Below are 18,668 nucleotides of genomic sequence, written 5' to 3' on the forward strand. Positions count from 1 at the left end.
GTGCTGCACTGTTCTGTGATCTATAAAAGTTGGGACGTTTTGTTGCAATGTTACAAAACACTGGTTAGACCACATTGGAGTGTTGCATGCAGTTCTGGTCACCACACCTGCAGGAAGGAGGCGACTGCGATGGAGAGAATGCAGCGGAGGTTCACCACGATGATTTCCCATCTTACAGCAGCAACCAACCTCAGAAGTATTTAATTGGTGAAGGATGTGATTAAGCTGGAGGGGACGCAGTAAAGATTCACCAGGATGTTGTTGGATTGGAGGACTTTAGTTATGGGGAGAGATCAGACAGGCTGGGCTTGTGTTCCCTGGACCAGCGGAGGCTGAGGGGTGACCTGATACAGGTGTGTACAATTATGAGAGGCAGAGATTGGGCAGGTAGTCAGAATCCTCTTCCCTTGGTCGGGGTGGCAGAAACATGAGGGCACAGGTTTAAGGTGAGAGGAAGGAATTTAAATGGGGATCTGAGGGGAAAGTGTTTTACACAGAGAGTGGGTGATGTCTGAAACTGCCGGAGGAGGGGATGCAGTCAGGCTCAGTCACTACAGTTAAGGGGCATTTAGACAGACACTTGAATAGGCAAAGCATAGAAGGATATGGATCTACTGAGAGCGAACTGTACATACCGTACGGAGAACGCAGCGAATGCGCGCACCTGAAGTACCGTATGGAGAACGCGGAGAATGCGCGCACCTGTGTGCATGCCGGTCAGTCGAGCATCTAGCGGATCCAAAACTACAACCTCCAGGCTCGGTGTTCCACAGCTGCACCAGAGGCAGCGTCGATGTACAGGGCATATTCATGGCAGGGGTGATCCACCACAGAGACCTGTTCCACTCACCGGTGCACGTTGTTGTGGCAAGCCAATGGCATAATTCGCTGGGCAGAAACTGGATTAAAACTTTCTATCGGTGCTATCTACATCGGTAGTATCGGGGGAAGCCCTGCATCGAATACTCTGCTACAAACACACCAGCGTGTATTCCAAGCCGAGCCCTCGGGTTGATACCGCGGTCTTGCAGCAAAATTCACCTTTAAGGATAACTGCCAGCCGGAGGTTTACAAGGTCTGCCCGGTGCCGTGGGCCCAAAGGTGGAAGGAGAACCAGACCTCCTACAGAGACCGGAGGTGACAGAGCCGGTGCAGTGCTCAGAGTGGGCGGCTCCGATCGTGCCCATCCTCGGGTCCGATGGATCAGCGCGCATCTGCAGCGACTACGAACTGACCGCAAACCCTGCGACAACACTGAACGCGTATCCACTGCCACGGATTGAGGACTTGTGTGCATCCCTGTCAGGAGGCCAACAGTTCTCAGCGCTAGACCTGAAACACGCCTACGATCAGGTCACCCTGGACAAAGACTCTCGGGATGTTACGACCATCAGTACACACAGAGCCCTGTGTCGGTACAAACGGCTGCCATTTGGACTGAGTTTTGCACCCGAGATATTCCAATGCCTTATTGATAACCATAGAACCATAGAACAATACAGCACAATACAGGCCCTTCGGCCCACCATGTTGATAATTTAGTGAAGGATGTTCCTCACGTCTGTGCTTACCTTGATGATGTTTTAGTAACCGGTACATCAGAGTCCCATCATCCTGAGACACCAGACAGAGAACTTTCCCGTTTAGAGGAAGCTGGCTTTACTCTAAAGAAGGAGAAATGCACGTTTTTGGCCAACTCAGTCCATTACCTGGGCTTCAAAGTTGACAAAACAGATCTCCGTCCGCAGGAGCACAAAGTCAAAGCCTTTAAAAGAGACTCCACGTCCATGAACCGTGACACAGTTACGCTCATTCCTGGGACGAGTCACGCATTACAACTGGTTTTTAAGTCAATCAGTTACAGTGTTAGAGCCCTGATCCCGACTTCTCCAGAAGGACCCACACTGGGAATGGTCAAGAATTGAGCAACAGGCATTTGAATAAATAAAAGCCACCCTCAGTTCTCCGTCCGTGTTGGTGCATTGTGATCCTGAAAAGCCCATAGTCAGGGAATGTGGTGCCTCACCATGTGGGGTGGGGGCCGCCCTCCTGCATCGAACGCCTTGTGGAACAGAGATGCCCATTGCTGTCGCTTCAAGGACAACGTCTCAGACGGAGACAAGTTATTCACAGCTCGACCGAGAATCCCGAGCTGTTATGTTTAACATCAAGCACTTCCATTTATACATATTAAGCCTCTGCTCGGCTTAATGGGGGAGACACGAGGTATCCAACAAATGTCCTCACTGAGATTGCAACGATGGACATTGACCCTATCTGCTTACTCCTACACAATGAAATGAAAATGTCATTGCCAACACTTTAAGCAGATTCCAATTGTTGAGGGCACAGCATCCAGCACCCCTCCATTCGAGGTTGTTCACCTGTTACAAAGCCGAGATGAAACACCAGTCAAAAGTCACCTCATTAGGCAGTGGACAGCCCGTGATCCACTCCTGTTGCAGAGCACGACAGGCTGGGTGGCCCACCAGCCCTTCACCTGAGCTTCTACCATTTACAAATCGCCAACATGGACTGAGCCCACAGGATGGCTGCATGTTCTGGGGCAGTCGAGTAGTGGTTCCCCATCAAGGCTGCAAGTGCAGACTCCGCGATCTGCACGGCACTCACCCTGGGGTGGTCAGGATGAAGGCACTTGCGAGAAGCTGTGTGTGGTGGACACCGACATTGAGAATGTGGTGCGCATCTGCCCTGTTTGTCAGAAGACACAAAAAGCATCACCAAAGGCCTCCCTCAAACCACAGGCCCAGCCCGATTCTCTGTGGAAACGCATTCACATCAACTATTTTGGACCATTCTGGGGACACGTTTCTGGTCACCGTAGATGCCCATTCGCGGTGGACAGGTGCGTACACTGGCCGGCCGATCGCTCAGCGGAGTGACAACTCCCTCTGACACTCTACTTCACTCTCAGCGCGGGACTTCGGGGACTTGCGCTTCTAGGTCTCCACAGACCTTCTCGTGGATCTACAACTGTAAGTTGTTCCGTTTCTGTATTTTGATTAACACGAATCCATAAAGATGTTTATTCTACCGCACTGTTGCTCCGTGCATACGTAACAGAGGGCAAATGGGATTAGTGTAGATGGACAAAAAGGTGGGCATGAACAAGGTGGGCCGAAGGGCCTGCTACAACTGTGACAACTCTGCTGACCTTCATTATTATGAGACCTAACGGACAGCTGTTCCTGCAGTAGGGGGTAGGTGATAAATGCTGGCCTTGTCAGCAACACACACCCCCAAAAATGAACAAATAACCTACCTCCAAATGGAACCATGAGGAGAAAGCAGGCTCCTCCTTTGACCAGGTGCAGTGTTCCTGGTCGAAGCTGCATCTGCCATTCACCTTGTCTGCTCACTAGAGTTCCAGAGCCCTCACCAAGAGAGAAGGTGGAAAGCCCAGGGTAACGCGGGCACCCTCTGAGCACCAAAGGTCCACCTCACCCACACAAAGAAAAGGACATTCAAATTCACCCAACCGTACATCAACAACCAACTAACTTCAGAACAATCAAGTTCAGAGAAGCCAAGATTCCCATCCAGATGGCCAGCAGAGAAGGTGCCAGGGAATTGGCCAGAAAGGCATCAATAACGTGTCTCATTTTGTCGCGTGCCCTTTCATCAAGTTGTTGAAGGGCCTTCAAGTGGGTCTGCTCAACTGCACCGGAGAAAACATTTCTTTTTCTTCATACTCCAGATTTTTTTTATTCATCCAGAAACCATCTCTGTTGTGGCCACCTGTTTTCTGGCCAACATATACTTGAGCTGTGTTCAGACAGAGTGCCCCCAAGTCCCAGGGCACTGAACTGACTCCTCACACCTACCAGCCACCACAGTGCAGGGTTTAACCGCAGACACAAGTTGTGGACCAGGTCCCTGACACCCAAGTGTAGACCTTGTCGTACCTTTCCATTCATTGTTGTAACACTGATCCATGCTATTCACAAAACACTAATTTCTTCAGCATCAGAAAAAGGGACTTACATTTGAACAGCTTCTTCTGTGATCTCAGGATGTTCAAAGAGCCTCACCACCATAGAGCCATAGATTTGTACAGCACAGAAACAGGCCCTTCAGCCCACCGTGTCTATGCCGACCACCATGTCTATCTATACCAATCCAGACTGCCTGCATTACTTCCACATCTACCCTCTCACATTCTCCCTCTCTACGCTGCTCATTCAAGCACCTGTCCAGATGCCTCTTAAATGTTGTTACTGTTCCTGCCTCCACCACTGACAGCTTATAAACCTCCTCCCTCTCACCTTAAACTTGTGCCCTCCAGTGTTGGACACCCCTACCATGGGAAACAGGCTCTGGCTACCCACCCTGTGTCTGTCTCTCATAATTTTGTTTAGCTCAATCATGTCATGTCTCAGCCTCCTTTGCTCCAGTGAAACAGTCCCAGTTTATCTCTCCTTATAATTCAAGCCCTCCAATCCAAGCAACATCCCTGTGAATCCCATCTACACCCTTTCCAGCCTAATCACCTCCTTCACCAATTAAATACATGGGAGGGTTGGGTACTGTCATAACATGGCAAATCATCCTGGTGAATTTGCCTCAACAAACAGTTCAACTTCAGGTAGTCTATGGAAGTTAATGGAACTCGGGATTAATACTTCTGTCGGAAGTGATCACCTCAGGCACCAGCCGGGTAGGGGAGACTTGGAATAGGGCCTGGTATGGGAATTGTAGCTGAAGTAGGACATGGAACTGGAGCAGGATTTGGAACTGGATTCTGATGGAGCTGGAGTGGCCTTGGAGCTGGAATGGGCTTGGGCTAGAGTGGGATGGAGCTGGCCTAATATTTGGAGCTGGGATGGGAGAGGTAGGATTTGGAACTAGAATGTGATGGATCTAGAATAAGACGTGGACCAGGGATTAAACTGCTGGAATGGGACACAGCAGGAATTGGATTTGGACATAGAGTGGGACTTGGAATTGGGGTCTGAGAGGGCAGGATCTGGAAATGGTAGAGCAGGAGTGAGATGGAGCTTTAGTGGGATTTGGAAATGGAGTGGGAACAAGTGGGACAGACCTATAAACGTCTGATTTAGAGGCAATGCTGCTACCACTATGCTGGGGAGAGGACTTTATAAAGCAACATTTTTTATGCCCTTGGCCACCAGGAACAGGGAGTTGATAGGATTTCATAAACTGATGTGTAAAACTTTTATCCCCAAGAAAGTACACAAGCAGTGGTACTGTGGTTTGTTGTGCGATAAACAGAATCAAAATGTCAATTCTTGGAACACAAACGCCTTTGGGGTGGAGCGGGATTTAGGCAGCGAGGGGAACAAGATAGAAGTGGAAGGGCAGAGGGGATGGAACAGAGGAGCAGAGTAAAGAAAGAAAAACGTTCCGACAAATTGCCCCAATCCCACGCTGACTGCAGCTGGTGAATCATTACCCAGCAAGCTAAACATCGCAGCTCTGCTTAACGTGGGTGGCATTAAACACAACAGCTCGAGAAGTTAATATCAGCACAAGAGCCCCAGGAACTTTCAAGAAAAAGAAAATTACTTAATTTTTAATATTCTTATTACTGCATACTTCAAAATGTAAGTGTCTAATGCGAGAAACCATGGGTACCATTCATAAACATCTCTGAGTGGGCAAGGGTGACGCATTGTTTAATGGACTGATAATAAACACTGTTTGCAAATACATTCATAACATCAGTGAAAACAACTTGCAATTATATAGCACCTTTAACACTGCAAAACTGCCCGCGGCACTGAACAAGACTGGTGTCAATAAAAGAACAATTCTCACTCTGAGCCACAGGATAACGACCAAAGGTTTGTCAGATTTGTTGGCTTTAGGGAGCATGTGGAAGGAGCAGAGAAGCAGAGAGACTTAAGAGGGAATTCCAGAGCTTTGGACTCAGGAGCCAGAAGGCACAGCCACTAATGGTGGAGTGATGGGAATCAGAGGCAGGAACAAGCCACCAGGAATTGGAGGAGAGCAAGCATCTCCAGGGGATCTGGTGGATGTCACAGACACAGTGAGGGATCTGTAAACAAGGGCAAGAATTTTAACACTGAGCATTCTTGTTGAATTCTAGAATAATGCGTTCTATCTCTCTTGGGCAAAGATGTTCAACACCATTTCTCTTCTCTGTCCACATAATTTGATTTTTTTTCCTGCAAGTATTTACACAACTGTCTTCTGAATGTTTACAGTAGCATCTACTCCCACCATCCTCCCGGATAAGGTCCTACTAGAGACGGGGCAGCTCTTGACCTTATCTTAGGAAATGAAACTGAGCAGGTGGGTGGAAGTGTTGGTGGGAACAGTGACCATAATTGTGTAAGGTAATTATGGAAATGGGTAAGGTTGGTCCTCAGGTCAAGGTCTTGAATTGGGGGAAGGCTGATTTCAATAACATACAAGAGGATGAACGGACAGTGGACTGGGAGCAGGTGTTTGCGGGTGAAGTGACAGCTGACAAGTTGGAGTCCTTTCAAAGAGAGTTAGTCGGAGTTTATGGGCAGCACGTTCCAGTGAAGGTGAAAGGTAAAGATGCCAAGATTAGGGAACCCTGGAAAGCAAAGGACACTAAAGATTTGATCAAGAAATGAAAGGAAGCATGTGGCTGGTGCTAGCAACTGGGATCCAGGAAATCCCCTGGGAAATAAAGAAAGTGTTTGCAGAGAACTTAAGAAATAAATTAGGAAGGCAAAAAGAGGCCATGAAATATCCTTGGCAAGACCATAAGACAGAGGAGCAGAATTAGGCCATTTGGCCCATCGAGTCTGCTCCGCCATTCAATCATGGCTGATTTATTTTTCCCTCTCAACCCCATTCTCCTGCCTTCTCCCCATAACCTTTGACGCCCTCACTAATCAAGAACTCCACAGCCATCTGTGGCAATGAATTCCACAGATTCACCACCCTCTGGCAACAGAAATTCCTCCTCATCTCTGTTCTAAAGGGACGTCCTTCTATTCTGAGGCTGTGCCCTCTGGTCCTAGACTCTCCCACTACTGGAAACATCCTCTCCACGTCCACTCTATCCAGGCCTTTCAATATTCGGTAGGTTTCACTGAGATCCCCCCTCATCCTTCTAAACTCCAGTGAGTACAGGCCCAGAGACATCAAACGCTCCTCATACATTAACCCTTTCATTCCCGGGATCATTCTTGTAAACCTTCTCTGGACCCTCTCCAATGCCAGCACACCCTTCCTTAGATACTGGGCCCAAAACTGCTCTCAATACTCCAAATGTGGTCTGACCAACGCTTTATAAAGCCTCAGCATTACATTCTTGCTTTTATATTCTAGTCCTCTCGAAATGAATGCTGACATTGCATTTGCCTTCCTTACTACTGACTCAACCATCCAGTTAACCTTTAGGGAATCCTGCACTAGGACACCCAAGTCCATTTGCACCTCCGATTTCTGAATTCGCTCCCCGTTTAGAAAATAGCCTGTGCCTTTATTCCTTCTACCAAAGTGCGTGACCGTACACTTCCCTGCGCTGTATTCCACCTGCCACTTCTTGGCCCATTCTCTCAAACTGTCCAAGTCCTTCTGCAGACTCCCTGCTTCCTCAACACTATCTGCCCCTCCACCTATCTTTGTATCAGCCGCAAACTTGGCCACAAAGCCATCAATTCCATCATCCAGATCATTAACATATAACATGAAAAGTAGCGGACCCAACACCGACCCCTGCGGAACACCACTAGTCACCGGCAGCCAACCAGAAAAGGCCCCTTTATTCCCACTCTTTGCCTTCTGCCAGTCAGCCAATCTTCCATCCAAAGTAAGTTTAAGCAGTATATCAGGAGCAAGAGGGTAGCCAGAAGAGTGGGTCCCACCGCGGACCAGGGGGTAATGTGTGTGTGAAGCCAGGGGATGTAGGCGAGGCCCTGTATGCTGCTTCTCTGTATTCACCAAGGAGGAGGATGTGGAAGGAAGTGAGTTCAGGAACGGTACATGGATAATCTGAAGCAGGATGGTATTAAGAAGTAAGAGGTGTGAGATGTCACGGGACGTATAAGGGTCGATAAATCCCCAGAGTCAGATGAGATCTATCCCAGGCTGCTATAGGAAGCAAGGGAGGAGATGACTGGGGCTCTGATGGAGATTTTTGCATCTTCAGTAGCCACAGGTGAGGTTTCAGAAGACTGGAGGATAACTAAAGTTGTTCCTTTGTTTAAGAAGGGCAGCAGGGATAAGACAGGCCAGTGAGACTTATGTCAACCATAGGGAAATTATTGGATACAATTCTAAGGGGTAGGATCTAGGCACATTTGGAAAGGCAGGAGCTGATCTGGGGTAGATCAGAGCTTTGTGTGGGGAAATCCTGCCTCACTAATTAGATTGAGTTTTTTAAGGAAGTAGCTAAGAAGACTAAGGAAGCAGGGTGGACGTTTTCTCTGTGGACTTTAATAAGGCATTTCCAAGGTCCAGCAAGGTAGACTAGTTTAGAAGGTTAAGGCACATGGGATCCCAGGCAAGCAGGCTAATTGGATCCAAAAGTGGCTTGGTGATAGGAGGCAGAGGATGCTGTTCTGATTAGAAGTCTGTGACCAGTGGTGTACTGCAGGGACTGGTGCCGGGACCTTTGTTGTTTGTGATATGTATTAATGACTTAGCTGTGATCACAGGAGGTGTGGTTGGTAAGTTTATGGATGGAACCAAAGTCGGTGGTGTTGTGGCTAGTGAGGAAGCTTGTCTAAGGCCACAGCAGGAGAAGGATCAGGTAGGACACTGGCAGATGGGAATACCCACAAGTGTGAGGTGATGCACTATGGGAAGTCAAATAGGAGTAGGGCCTGTACAGTAAATGGTAGGGTGAACAGAGGGACCTGGGGCATCAATTCCATAGTTCCCCAAAAGTGGCAACACAGGAGGATAGTGTAGTGAACAAGACATATGGCATGTTTGTATTCATAAGTCAGGGGATATTGTGTGCAGCTCTGGTCACCACGCTATAGGAAGGATGTGGTTGTGCAGGAGAGAGTGCAGAGGAGGTTCCCCAGGACATTGCCTGGATTGGAGGACTTTAGTTAAGGGGAGAGATTGGACAGGCTGGTCCTGTTTTCCCTGGAGTGAAGGATGTTGAGGGATGATCAGATAGAGGTGTATAAAATTATAAGGTTCACAGATAGGCTAGATAGGATCTTCTTCCCATGGTAGGGCTATCAAAAACAAGAGGGCATGGGTTTAAGGAGATAGGAAGAAGCTTTAAGTGGGACTTGAGGAGAAAGGGTTTTACACAGAGAGTGGATGATATGTGGAACCTGCCGCCAGAGGAGGGGGTGGAGTCAGATACAATTACCCTGTTTAGACAGGCATGTAAATAAGCACAACACAGGAGGACATGGACCTTGTGCAGGCCAATGGGATCAGTGCAGATGGCCAAAATGGTCAGCATGGATGTGGTGGGCCGAAGGGCCTGTTTCAGTGGTGTACAACTCTGTCTCTGTAACTCTGAGCACCTGCTTCCTTTAACAGGATTCCTCAGGTTCCCGCTGGTACTTTTACCAATTGTCTTAAATCTGGTTACCAACCCTCCCGCAAAGTGTTAAATAACTACAAACTGGAAGTGCCTTTGAAGTGTTTTCTGATTCCCAAGTGTGGGAGACCCTTCAATGAAGTGTCCCGATTTAAAATGTTAATAGCATTATGTATAATACATCACTACTATCCATCTAAATAATAAATCACACATCATGCTGTAGAACCGTTTAGCATTAGCATTACTGAGCTAAAAATTAAAGGATAATTAACAAAAGAAGACAATTATTTTAAAGTTTAATCTTTATATTAATTTGGTAGTTTTGCCAGAGATTGGAATCCCTAATCTAAGAGTCAATGACGAATAGTGAGAGTGTATCACACAGACACAGACAGGCAGACACCAGGGTGTGATGTCCAAATTAAAGGAATGTGCCGTGAAATTTAATTCAGATTGCTTGATCTTTTAAAACTTAAAGACTGGAAGCCACATTTTGGCTGAATTCCACACACTCTGATTGTCCTTCTATTTCTTACACATGGCATGTCTCTTGTGGAATCCTGAGGTCAATCATTTGAATATTTTCTTCTTCATTGTACTTAGTTGACAGAACAGAATGCTCTTCAATGGTGTCTCCACCAGACAGAATGACGGGCTGCATGGGATCAAATATTAAGATCCAATGTCAGGATGAATTATTTTGTTTGCAGCTGATGTAGCCAGCTCAGAATCTGACTGAGGATTCAAACCATGATCTGCTCAAAGCATTCATTCATGAACAGAATAGGCTCATTGCAACGAATGAGTGCGGGGCTTGGCTTCCAGCTCATTTAAAGGTTTGAAGACCATTCCTTACTTGAAATAACTACAGCTACAGTAGTGTAGTGGTTAGCGTAACACTATTACAGTGCCAGTGACCCGGGTTCGATTCCGGCCGCTGCCTGTAAGGAGTTTGCACGTTCTCCCTGTGTCTGCGTGGGTTTCCTCCAGGTGCTTCGGTTTCCTCCCACATTCCAAAGACGTACGGGTTAGGAAGTTGTGGGCATGCTATGTTGGCGCTGGAAGTACGACGACACTTGCAGGCTGCCCCCAGAACATGCTATGCAAAAGATGTATTTCTCTGTGTTTCGATGTACATGTGACTAATAAAGATATCTTATCTTATCTTATGGGATTGGAACAGGGAATTCTGGATTGTGAGTCCAGTCATTTAGCAGTGGTTCCACACTTACCACAACTGAGAGAAGTAGCTCAAAGTGCATCAAGTAACTGTGATTAATGTGCAGTCACAGTGCTGAGGGAGTAATGACCCTTCAGTGGTGAAATGCTGGGGAGGATGGGCACTCACCATTAAAATGTATTCAAACTGCTCATATAATCTGAGACCGAGATTCACCTTTACGTCACCTCCAGAAAGACCGGTGCTCCCTTCGTACTGTGCTGAAGAATTTGCCCAGAAACAGGGCCAGGTGTGGAGATTGATTCCGACTTGAAGGTGTTCTCAACCCATGTAGTGTGACTTGTTCTGGTTCATGGCCCAGGCTGGTGATTTTATCCAATTCACTCTGCAATTACTTTTCCCCTCCTTTTCGGGAACCCCAAAACACTTCACAACTAATGAGATACTTCTGTTTAGTCACTATTGTACTGTGGACATGCAGCAGCCAAACCATACACAGCAAGCTCCCACAAACCGCAATGTGATCATGTCTGGACAACTTGTTTTATAATGTCAATTTTGAGATAAACATCGGCCAGTACTCACAAAAAAATTACCTAGCTCTTTTCCAAACAATGCCAAGGAATCTTTTATAATCACTTGAGAAAAGACTGACCCTCAACTTAAAGTTTCATCTAAAAGATTGCACATCTCACAGTAAAGCAATGTGCCTCAGAAACACACTGGAGTGTCAGCCTTGAGTTTTGTAAGGCCACATTACAACCAACCTGAAAAAGAACAGTTCAGTAAGGAACAGCTCAGTAAGGAACAGTTCAGTGTGGAGGGCAGAGCAGAGGGGAACGGGACAACGATGGCTTTGCTCACAACCAAATCTGCAGGTGGTAAAAAATCTGACAAAGATTACCCATGTGGTGGTGGAGCTGAGGTACATAGCTGGCAACGTAATCAGTTAAATCAAGCAATTAAAAACAAAATCTACTCAATCGTTGAAATCCCCAGTTATCGAAGAGAATTAATTAACTGTCATCTTCTACAATTTGTTAGCAAATAATTTAAGCTGAATATAACAATGTCCGTAAATTAAAAGTGAACATGCAATCATTCTGTTTATTATTTTGATGAGTTGTATCTATTAAATTGGAATTAAGCTTATGAAATGATGTTTAGTAGGCGACCATTTATATACAATGCATTTGGGAATTTCAGACAGAGCCGAGAATGCACAAGACCTGTTTGTAGCTCACGCTCACAACTCATCAAGGTTCCATTTGAAACAAGCACCTCTCCCTCCTTGTGGTTGCCAGAATTTACTTGTCAGCTAAAGCCCACATTTAATTCATCACCAGGACTGCCTTTTCACCTCCACCATGGGGCAGTCCTTCTGATGAGATCCCCTTTGGTTTACCAGATGCGATCAGCTGAGAAACTCCTTGCACAGTGCCAGTGGTGGGCTGCAACATCACAGGTTTGAAAATCCTCTGGGTCAACATACGAGGTTAACCCAGCACTAGTACTGTGAGCCCATGTAACTCTCTTTCTCTCTCCACAGATGCTACCTGACCTGCTGAGTGTTTCCAGCATTTTTTGTATTTTTGTCAGGTTTTCAGCTTCTGCAGTTTTTATGATTTTCATCTGATGAAGGTTCATCGACCTGAAACATGAACATTCCCTCCTCCACCCACGCTGCCCGATCTGCTGTGTATTTCCAGCATTTCCTGTTTCTGTTTCATATTCTCAATATCCACTGTATTTTGCTTTTGTAATATCCTGAAGTTATCTTCACAACCATTGAGGGGCATCTGGTGTAGTCACTAATGTAGGAAACACAGCAGCCAATTTACGTACAACAAGCTCCCACAAACAGCAGTGGAATAATGTGGACATCTTGCTTTAGAGTATCGACTAGGAGATAAACATTGGTCAGCATGTCAGGGAGAATTTTCTGGTTCTACTTCAGAACAGTGCATGGGATCTCTTCCGCCCATTCAGACACTCCAGGTCCCAAGCACTCACTGTGTGAAACATTTTTCCTCACATCACTATCGGTTCTTCTGTAAGTCACCTTCATTCTAGGTCCCTGGTTCTTGATCCCACTCCCAATGGGAACAGCCTCTCTCTATTTACCCTGCCTCTTTCATGAATACCTCTCAGATCTCCTCACAACCTCCTGTGCTCCATGAAGAACAACCTCATCTTCCTCAGTCTGTCTATTCGTCCCATGTCCCTGGAGCCATTTCGATAAATCTCCCAAGCCATCACATCGTTCCTCAGAAGTGGTGCCCAGAACTGAACACAGTCCTCCAGCTGTGCTCAAACCAGTTGTTTATAAAGGAGCATCATGATATCCTGCTCTTGTACTGTGTGCTCTACCAGCCCAGGTTCCCATGTGCTCTTCTAACCACTTTCTCAAGTTGCCCAACCACCTTCGACAAACAAAGCACATGTACACCGAGCTCTCTCTGTTCCTGCACACATTTTACAATCATGTCCTCCACTTATATTACCTCTGTTCAATCTTCCTCTCAAAATGTTAGCAGTTCACATTTCTCAGTTTTAAATTTCTGCCATCTCTTTGCCCATTCCACTGCCTGTAACTAAATCCTTGCAGTCTATTACTATTCTCGTTTCTTCACCACACCCACAAGCTTTGTATCACCTGTAAGTTTGGAACTTGGGCCTTGTGTACCTGTACAAGTCATCACTACACACAGGGACGGGCAGTGGTCCTGTCTCTGACCCTCGGGAACTACACTCAGCACTGGCCCCACTACAGTCCTTCACAACAACTGGTGGACTGTGTGATCCAATGAGTGATCACCACTCAGGGTGGTCTTCAGAGAGAGCTGGTGGTCTGCTGGGTTATCTAAGGAGCAGATGGACCATGCTGGAGTGGGAGTTGATTGGAGACCAGATTTAAGTCTGAACATGAATATTGAGCCCATTACATAACAATCATTTTACATTTCATTCACAGGATATGGGCAAGGGGCATCACTGGGATTTGTTGCCCATCCTTAATGCCCCTCAGTGAGTGACTGCTGGTCCGTGTTGGAGCACAGTTAAGAGCCAATCACATTGTCTGTAGGTCAAACAGATAATGACAGCAGATCTCCTTCCCCAAGGATAGCAGTCGGCGAGAGGGATCTGTTTAAAACCTGGTCACTGTTATTGCAATAAACTGTAGAAATATTCAGATTGGTTTTAAGATGCCAGCCACATTGGCTGGATTCAAACTGATATCTGTAGATCATCAGTGCCGGCCTTTGGATACTGGTGTAGGACTTCTGCAGAGCTGAGTACAACTGATGGCTGATATTCCTACCCACGATTACCACTGGTGACCAAAGCCTGCCCTCTGTCAACGTCAGGGCTAATAGGGAGTGAATCGCCTTCTGTTATTTGGCCTTTACCTGTGCAACTTGTGGACACGATGGGTTAAATGATGGTGAAGCACACTTCAGGAGCAGAACTGCACTGTTGGGCATCTTCTATTCAGCAGGTGAAAGGCAATATTTCACACAATTGAAGAAATATTTCTACTGCAGAATTAATCTGTTTGCAAATTTGTTCTGCATGGAAGTGTCAGAATTACCGTGTGTACTGACCTCACACAACACCTCAAATATATTCAAAGCCATCCGGGGGAAGAGGGTAAAAGAATAAAAGGGTTAGTTAGTATCTTAATTGCAGGAGTCAGACATAATTCTGTGATTCAGCGGGACCTCCTCACACTTTACTTGTGTTTCAGGATGGGTCCCTCCCTACTGAGTGATGTTCTGAAGAAAGCTTGTGAGAAGTGTGGGATTGGAATGTGTGTCTCGGCGGTTGGCACTGGTATCGGGAAAGACCGCCCCATCAGGCACAGCGGTCTCATCGTGTGATGAAGCACAATTAACCACACTCAGAAAACTTCAGACAGAAGGAAAAATAAGAATGTAGAATTAAGATCTGGACATGATAAACAAAACTATAAAGCAATGGGGAGATATTAGACTGAATTAGACTCCACAAGAGGACACAGGTTTAAGGTGCTGGGGAATAGGTACAGAGGAGATGTCAGATAAGTTTTTTACTCAGGGAGTGGTGAGTGTGTGGAATGGGCTGCCAGCAATGGTGGTGGAGGCGGATACGATAGGGTCTTTTAAGAGACTGTTAGATAGGTACATGGAGCTTAGAAAAATAGAGGGTTAGGGGTAAGCCTAGTAATTTCTAAGTTAGGGATATGTTCGGCACAACTTTGTGGGCCGAAGGGCCTGTATTGTGCTGTAGGTTTTCTATGTTTCTAATTATTCTGGGCAATAGAGATATTCCAGGAAATGATAGGCCAGTGAGCCATACATCAGTAGTAGGGAAATTATTGCAGAAGATTCATAGGGACAGGATGCATTGACATCTGGAAAAGCATTGTCTTATTACCGACAGTCAGCATGGATTTGTGCAGGGGAGGTCCTGTGTTGGCGAGGTGATGAAGATGATTGATGAGGGCAGGGCTGTGGATGTTGTCTTCGTGGACTTTAGTAAAGCTTTTGACAAGGTCGCTCATGGTAGGCTGATCCACATGATTCAGACACGTGGGATCCATGGAGACTTGATAGATTGGCTTCAAAATTGGCTTTGCCAGAGAAGACAGAGGGTAGTGGTGGAGGGGAGTTATTCTGACTGGAGGGACCTCTGTTGTTTGTGAAATATATAAATGATTTGGATGAAAATGTAGGTGGACTGATTAGTAAGTCTGCAGACAAGACAAAAATTGGCAGAGTTGAGGATAATGAGGAAGTTTGTCAAAGGATACAGCAGGGTATCGATCATTTGGAAATGCAGGCAGAGAAATGGCAGACAGAGTTTAGTCTGGACAAGTGCGAGGTGTTGTAGTTTGAGAGGTGAAATGTAAGAGGAAATATACAGTAAACGAAAGGACCCTTAGGAGAATTGAGGTTCAGAGGGATCCTGGGGTGCAGGTCGGAAGCTCCCTGAAAGAGGCAACACGAGTGGATGGGTTGGTAAAGAAGGCATACGGCATACTTGCCTTTATTGGTTGATTATAAAAATTGAGCTGGTTTTGTTCCTGGCTTTTTGAGTTATTCATTACCATGTCTCCAGTTCCTCGCCAAGCTTCCTAACTCATGGTGACATTGAAAACACAAAGCTCTCGTTCGTTATGCTGAACCATTTTGACCCCTGTTCCTGCCCTTGACCCTCACCTCCCACACCCAATGATGAATGACAGGAGGCATCTGATGGCCACCTGTCCTTTGAAACTGTCCTTCAGATACTTCAGACACTGCACCCCAACCTTCCAATTAAAGGTCTCCATCCAACGACTCCCATCCCACTGTCCATTCCTCAGCCTTGTCCACTTTCCCCCGACCACACCACTTCCCTCAAACATGCCACATTTCCGCCACCTCCATCACAACAAAATATTTTGTTCATTCTCTTTGACTCCAACCCCTACCCTGCTTACAGCTAAAGTCACCAACAATCCCTCACTGTGATTAGACCCATGCTGTCTCCTTGTGAACCACTGAAACAGCTCAATGTTTCAATAGCTGTGTGTGTGGATATGGGACCCAATTATAAAATAACCCCTTTGTCAGGTCCTATCCCTTGAGCAAAGATGTTGGAGGAAGGATGTGATGGTGCTGAAGAGGGTGCAGAGGAGATTCACCAGGATGGAGCAGTTCAGTTATGAGGAGAGGCTGGAGAGCTGGGTCTGTTCTCCCTGGAGTGGAGGAGGTAAAGAGGGGACATGACTGAGGTTTATAAAATAATGAGGGGTGTAGATAGGGGAGACTGCAGGAAACATGTGCCCATATCAGAGAGAGATAGGACTAGAAGACACATATTTAGGGTGAGGGGGAAGAGATTCAGAGGGGATCTGAGGAGGACCTTCTTCACCCAGAGAGCAGTGAGTACCTGGAACACACTTCCAGAGAGAGTGGTGGAAGGGGAGTCACTGACAGCATTTACGAAGTGTCGAGGTGAACATTTGAATCACCAAGACACAGGAGGCTACGGGCCAACTGCTGGAAGATATGGACGATTTGGGCTGAATGGCCTGTTTCCATGCTGTATGATTCCATATATCTGGGCTGACACCCCAGTGCTGAGGGACTGCTGGGTCACTAGAGCCCCCAGCTCTTGTACAAGATGTTAACCCAAGGCCCCACTGCCCCTTTACAGGAGGACATAGAGGATCCCACATGGAGCTCTCCCCGGTGTCTGGAAGTATTATAATAACAGAAGTCATTGCTGCTGATGGGAGATTGCTGAGAGGAAGGTTCGTTCTTACCTTAAAACAATGACCACATTTCAGAAGTGCTGCACTGACTGTAAACATTGTAGGACATGCTGAAAGCAGCGACCGAAACCAAAGACCCCTTTGTTCTGGGCAAAGATCCTTCTCTGTGATGAGCACTAGAAGCATCAATTTAAAATGTTTTTAAGGAAATGCATTTCAGTGTTGGCTTTTGCTAAAGGTTCCAAGCAAGTGCCCAGGAGCATTGGGAGCCAGAGCCCTGAGAGCTTTAATGTATGACACACTATTGATCGAGCTCAAGTCGTGCTCATGAAACCACATCAAAAGAGGGGAAGATAAATCAGCCTCTGCCTGGGCTCAACATCAAAGAGAAGCTTATTCAAGCTAAATAAAAATGTTAATCGTTTACAATTGTCATCCTCACATAATATCCTGAGTTGTAAGGGTACAAGCTGTTGTTTCCCTGCCTCCCTCCCACCAACCTTCCCAACCCTAAAGGGTTGGATGTAATCTGTGCTTTTAACGAGCTTGTCCTGCCCTGTCACAGTGCTCCCTGCAGCGTTGGTGTGGCTGACAGCAGGAACTTCACTGAAGATCGGGCTGGAAGCCACATTGCCTCTCCGACCTTCCACTGAAGGTCACGACTCCAAAGCACCTCCTCCCTCTGGGTCTTCCGGCAGGTACAAGGGACATGAAAAGGTTCGAACGCAGCAGCAACAACTTCCATTGTTATCAGACCTTTACCACCCCAAGGGCCTTCACAGGAGCTCAGACAGACATCACAGCTAGGCGATAGGTAAAGGAGCTGCACGTCCACAGGCATGTCCCCTTTGACACTCACCGACTTTTATCGATGCACCATAGAAAGCATCCTATCTGGATGCAACACGGCTTGGTACGGCAACTGCTCTGCCCAGGACCACAAGAAACTGCAGAGAGTTGTGGACACAGCCCAGCGAGTCACGGAAACCAGCCTACCCTCCTTGGACTCTGTCTTTACCTCTCGCTGCCTTGATGAAGCAGCCAGCATAATCAAAGACCCCACCCACCTGGGACATTCTCTCTTCTCTCTTCTTCCATCAGGTAGAAGATACAGGAGCCTGAGGACACGTACCACCAGACTTAAGGACAGCTTCTACCCCACTGTGATAAGACTATTGAATGGTTCCCTTATACAATGAGATGGACTATGACCTCACGATCTACCTTGTTGTGACCTTGCACCTTATTGCACTGCACTTTCTCTGTAGCTGTGACACTTTACTCTGTACTGTTATTGTTTTTACCTGTACTACATCAATGCAGCCTGTACTGACTCAATGTAACTGCACTGTGTAATGAACTGACCTGTATGATCGGTGTGCAAGACAAGTTTTTCACTGTACCTCCGTACAAGTGACAACAATAAACCAATACCAATACAGCTCCCTTCACAGACCTATGTCACCTCAGGGTGCTCTACAGCCAAGTATGTCTGGATTGTTAATGTAGGAAAGAAGGATCCAGCTTGTGCACAGCAAGCTCCCACAATCAGCAGTGTGAGAATTACTAAATAGTCTACTTATGGATGTTTATTGAAGGATAGATATTGACCCAAAATGGAGCTGCAGGAACACCAGATAGAGACACAGGAAAATGCAGATGCTGGAACCTGGAGCAACAAACAATCTTCTGGAGAAATTCAGTTGAGCAGCATCTGTGAGGGGAAAGGAATCGTCAGCATTTCAGGTCAG

Source organism: Pristis pectinata, chromosome 27 (genome assembly GCF_009764475.1).
Source record: "Pristis pectinata isolate sPriPec2 chromosome 27, sPriPec2.1.pri, whole genome shotgun sequence".
NCBI classification, from domain to species: domain Eukaryota; kingdom Metazoa; phylum Chordata; class Chondrichthyes; order Rhinopristiformes; family Pristidae; genus Pristis; species Pristis pectinata.